Consider the following 5,926-nt stretch of genomic DNA (forward strand, 5'->3'; position numbering starts at 1 on the left):
GTGGTGGGTGGGTAGGGGGGGGAGGTGATAGGTGAGGTGGGTGATGGAGGACTCTCTCCTGGTAGGTGACGTTTCCACGCACAGGTTGACTCGCCTGTACGTGAAAGACTCACCTGTACGTGGGGGGGGGTGGAGGTTTTATCTACAAGCGGTTCCAACTCCTGCCGTAGAGAGTTGACTTGGCCCATCATCCTCGTCATCCTCGTCATCCTCGTCCTCCTACCAGCGGTCGATGACGACAACAACAAACAAACGAATTGGCACCACCTCCTGTTTGTGCAAATGATCTTTTTTGGCATCCGTCCTGAGCCGTTGCCATAGGAATGTGGAATGTCCATCAACGATTTTCTTTTTAACCAACAAAAATTTAAAACCTCAACGTGACCTTGACCTCAAACACAGCCAGTGGAGGGGGCAGTCAATCGACCAATCGGATGTGAGAGATTATTGATACGTAGGCGGCCAATCGCATGGCTGCGTGAATCCGTCCAATCCCTGAGGTCGTTCGCTAAGACTCCCCCCCGAATTCTGACGTCAGACTGACCCAACCCACCACCACCACCACCCTCTAACCTTTGACACTTTTTAAAAATGTGTGCGTTTTTAAATGTTCCGTCTCTTCGTAATTAAACCTGTTCAGGAAATGATTAGACACGCATCTGATTCGCGTTCACATGCCTCTCAACCCCTTAGCAGTGCTGCCCTGCCTTATAACAGACCAATTCAGAACTCACTGGTCACCCCGTGCCCCTTTATAAATGCAATGTGGTGAATACTTGACCAGTGGTAGTGGTCACTCTACTGACCACTGAGAAGTCACCCTAGCTGGCTAAACACGGCTGTAGTTGTCACTCTACTGACCACTGAGAAGTCACCCTAGCTGGCTAAAGACCACCGTGGAGGTCACTCTACTGACCACTGAGAAGTCACCCTACTGACCACTCTACTGACCACTCTACTGACCACTGAGAAGTCACCCTAGCTGGCTAAACACCACCGTGGTGGTCACTCTACTGACCACTGAGAGGTCACCCTAGCTGGCTAAACACCACTGTGGAGGTCACTCTACTGACCACTGAGAGGTCACCCTAGCTGGCTAAACACCACCGTGGTGGTCACTCTACTGACCACTGAGAAGTCACCCTAGCTGGCTAAACACCACCGTGGTGGTCACTCTACTGACCACTGAGAAGTCACCCTAGCTGACTAAACACCACCGTGGTGGTCACTCTACTGACCACTGAGAGGTCACCCTAGCTGGTTAAACACCACCGTGGTGGTCACTCTACTGACCACTGAGAGGTCACCCTAGCTGACTAAACACGGCCGTGGTGGTCACTCTACTGACCACTGAGAAGTCACCCTAGCTGACTAAACACCACTGTGGTGGTCACTCTACTGACCACTGAGAGGTCACCCTAGCTGACTAAACACCAACCGTGGTGGTCACTTTACTGACCACTGAGTAGTCACCCTAACTGACTAAACACCACCGTGGTGGTCACTCTACTGACCACTGAGTAGTCACCCTAGCTGACTAAACACCAACCGTGGTGGTCACTCTACTGACCACTGAGAGGTCACCCTAGCTGACTAAACACCACCGTGACGGTCACTCTACTGACCACTGAGAAGTCACCCTAGCTGACTAAACACCACCGTGGTGGTCACTCTACTGACCACTGAGAGGTCACCCTAGCTGGCTAAACACCACCGTGACGGTCACTCTACTGACCACTGAGAAGTCACCCTAGCTGACTAAACACCACCGTGGTGGTCACTCTACTGACCACTGAGAGGTCACCCTAGCTGACTAAACACCACCGTGGTGGTCACTCTACTGACCACTGAGAGGTCACCCTAGCTGGTTAAACACCACCGTGGTGGTCACTCTACTGACCACTGAGAGGTCACCCTAGCTGACTAAACACGGCCGTGGTGGTCACTCTACTGACCACTGAGAAGTCACCCTAGCTGACTAAACACCACTGTGGTGGTTACTCTACTGACCACTGAGAGGTCACCCTAGCTGACTAAACACCAACCGTGGTGGTCACTTTACTGACCACTGAGTAGTCACCCTAGCTGACTAAACACCACCGTGGTGGTCACTCTACTGACCACTGAGTAGTCACCCTAGCTGACTAAACACCAACCGTGGTGGTCACTCTACTGACCACTGAGAGGTCACCCTAGCTGACTAAACACCACCGTGACGGTCACTCTACTGACCACTGAGAAGTCACCCTAGCTGACTAAACACCACTGTGGTGGTCACTCTACTGACCACTGAAAAGTCACCCTAGCTGACTAAACACCACTGTGGTGGTCACTCTACTGACCACTGAAAAGTCACCCTAGCTGACTAAACACCACTGTGGTGGTCACTCTACTGACCACTGAGAAGTCACCCTAGCTGACTAAACACGGCCGTGGTGGTCACTCTACTGACAACTGCGAAGTCCCCCTAGCTGACTAAACACCAACCGTGGTGGTCACTCTACTGACCACTGAGTAGTCCCCCTAGCTGACTAAACACGGCCGTGGTGGTCACTCTACTGACCACTGATAAGTCACCCTAGCTGACTAAACACCACCGTGACGGTCACTCTACTGACCACTGAGTAGTCACCCTAGCTGGCTAAACACCACCGTGGTGGTCACTCTACTGACCACTGAGAAGTCCCCCTAGCTGACTAAACTCCACCGTGGTGGTCACTCTACTGACCACTGAGAGGTCACCCTAGCTGACTAAACACCACCGTGGTGGTCACTCTACTGACCACTGAGAGGTCACCCTAGCTGGCTAAACACCACCGTGGTGGTCACTCTACTGACCACTGAGAGGTCACCCTAGCTGGCTAAACACCACTGTGGTGGTCACTCTACTGACCACTGAGAAGTCACCCTAGCTGGCTAAACACCACCGTGGAGGTCACTCTACTGACCACTGAGAAGTCACCCTAGGTGGCTAAACACCACCGTGGTGGTCACTCTACTGACCACTGAGAAGTCCCCCTAGCTGGCTAAACACCACCATGGAGGTCACTCTACTGACCACTGAGAAGTCACCCTAGCTGACTAAACACCACCATGGAGGTCACTCTACTGACCACTGAGAAGTCACCCTAGCTGACTAAACACCACCATGGTGGTCACTCTACTGACCACTGAGAAGTCACCCTACTGACCACTCTACTGACCACTCTACTGACCACTGAGAAGTCCCCCTAGCTGACTAAACACCACCGTGGTGGTCACTCTACTGACCACTGAGAGGTCAACCTAGCTGGCTAAACACCACCGTGGTGGTCACTCTACTGACCACTGAGAGGTCACCCTAGCTGGCTAAACACCACCGTGGTGGTCACTGTGGGGAGTGATAGTGTAGTGGTTACCGCTACAAAGCCGGCGACCCGAGTTCGATTCCCGCTCACGGCCAACGCCGGTGACGATTGCCTGAACCGGTCCTGGGCCTCCTCCCCTAGGTCGACTCGGGTTCAAAAACGAGTCCCTGGTGTAGTGCAGTAAACACGGCCACTAGGGAGACAAAGGCGGCCGGGCGTGGTGCTGGTCACCCACCCCCTCGTGTGCCGTCGCCGGCCTTTCGTAGGTGGTGCTTGCTCGCTAACAGCACTCGCCCCTACAGTCTGCCAAAGCTACATGGGAGATCTCTGTTTTTGTGAGCGAGATGGCGTGCGTGATCTGCAGGTGAACTTTGCACGAACTTGCACGAACGAAGTCGATTTTAAGTACGGTACGGCGTTTGCCCCCTAAATCGGATGAACTCTAAACTATGTTTTTTTAATTCCACCACGTGTAAGGCCCACTATTGAGCTGCTATAATAGCTGTGATATTTCAGATAGCGACCTGGCTATAGCAAACGCCTCGCATATACAGGAGGTCGTGGGTTCGATCCTGATCCTTACTACTGCTGCTGTATACAGGGTGCTTAAAATAAAAAGTTTTTAACACTTATACGAGACTCTCGTTTTTTAATGGAAAAAGAGCGGGTAACAATAACACCGTAACATGATCACAAATGGAATGTTAATAGCTTCAAAAGGTCAAAGAGTCTCCCAATTAATCTTGGTTCTTTCGGTAAAGTCACGTAGAAGGGAAGCAATAAAATAATAAAAAATATTAAAGGATAAAATTGTCACGACGTTTCGACTGCAACACAAAGCAATCATCATCAGGTGTGAAAACCAAATTGTTCTTGCTGTGGTTTTCACACCTGATGATGACTGCTTGATGTTGCAGTCGAAACGTCGTGATCATTTTATTGTTTTATATTTTTATAACTTCATTGTTTCCCTTCTAAGGTGGTGGTGACTTTACCGAAAGAACCAAGAATATGAATCCCTGCAGTCACGAAAGCTTTAAATCAAAATTTAGTCTCCCAATTGCTCGTCATCGTTGTCAACCAACGCCCGGAGTCTGCTCCAGGTGGTCTCCAGAACCCTTGCGGTGTTGTTGCAAATTCTAGATTTGAAGCTTTCGTGACTGCAAGGATCCACACTCTTTGGTTCTATTCGATAAAGTCGCGTCGGTGAAAAAATAAAACAACCAAAAATCACGACGTTTCGGCCACAACACAAGCGGCCTTCATCAGGTGAAGGGACCAGGCTGTCTGGAGGTCAGCGCTGTCCTCCAGACAGCCTGGTCCCTTCACCTGATGAAGGCCGCTTGTGTTGTGGCCGAAACGTCGTGATTTTTGGTTGTTTTATTTTTTTACCTACGCGACTTGTTGCAAATTCTCAGAAGTGTTAAAAAAAACATTGTTTTTAAGCACCCTGCGTTTGCCTCTCTCTCTCTCTCCCCGTGGTTGGTCGCGTGGATTTTTATTCTCTCTCCCGTGTCCACCCCCACCCCTGAGGTTTTTCCACATTTGAGAAACACGACTCTTTAGAGTAACCTGGCTTCGGCTATGAATGCAAACTTTGACGTGAAACTTTCGCGACGACTGCAGGAATTTTATATTCTCGGTTCTTTCGGTAACGTCACGTCGATATATAAAAAAAATTAAAATAATGAATACATTTTAAATAATAAAATGTAAAAAACACACTCAAATAAAATAGTAAAAATAAAATGCAAATTTTAAAACGAATTGAAAATAAATTAAGCGAAACACACGCTCGCAACGTTTCGATCGCAACACATAGCGGTCTTCATCAGGCTATGAATTCCCCAAAAGAGCGCTACACAGCATGGCTCAGCGGGGCTTTATAAATGTTCGTGTCATGGTGATGATGATGATGATGATATCGGCCGATTCGTTGAGCCGCGAAGCATTTGTTGATGGCCTGGTCGCCTCTGAAGAAGAGCTGCACAGCATTGTTCAGTGGGACCTTACCACCTTGACAAAATAACCAAAAACAAATAGTTTAGTTTATAGTTTAGAGCGTGAGACATCACGACACACGCGCAGGTGACACTCCACCATTTCTTTTGGGGTGGAGGGGAGGAGTGGGGGAGTGGCAGACCCCTTCCGTGGAGAGAGGGGAGGTGGGTGGGGCGTGCGTGACGTCACCGTGACCAGAGCCAATGGGGCGAGACCGGAAGTTGTCACGTGACCCGGCACGGACGACACAACGGCTCGACGGGCCGACTTCGGGGAGCCGGTGGGGGGGTGGAGGGGAGGGGCAGGCGAACCGCTCACGGTGAAAATTTCAACATGGGGGGAGGGGCTAACTTACGGGTGCCTAATTAACGTACGGTGTAGCAGGGACGTGCGGTCAGAGGAAGGCAGGGGGAGAGGCAGGGCCTCACCTGCCACATGCTCCGGTGAAATTAGCGGTCACGAAAGTAACACAAAAAAATAATAATAATAAACAATAAAATAAATATTGAGATTTTTTTATTTTTTCCCCACTGATCTGCGTTATGAATGTGATTTCCGTACGATTCCAATCATTTTTT

At 50.0% G+C, this 5,926-nt stretch overlaps 1 long non-coding RNA gene across 1 annotated transcript; it reads left to right on the forward strand.

Annotated features, from left to right (window-relative positions):
* The first annotated feature begins 2,052 nt into the window (after window positions 1-2,052).
* Window positions 2,053-4,057, forward strand: LOC142907304 (uncharacterized). The gene is made up of 2 exons (XR_012930926.1): window positions 2,053-3,224; window positions 3,280-4,057. It is a non-coding gene; the product is annotated as an uncharacterized LOC142907304 (long non-coding RNA).
* The last annotated feature ends 1,869 nt before the right edge of the window (window positions 4,058-5,926 follow it).

Source organism: Petromyzon marinus, chromosome 77 (genome assembly GCF_048934315.1).
Source record: "Petromyzon marinus isolate PM22_M1 ecotype Great Lakes invasive population chromosome 77, UKy_Petmar_22M1.pri1.0, whole genome shotgun sequence".
Lineage (NCBI taxonomy): Eukaryota > Metazoa > Chordata > Hyperoartia > Petromyzontiformes > Petromyzontidae > Petromyzon > Petromyzon marinus.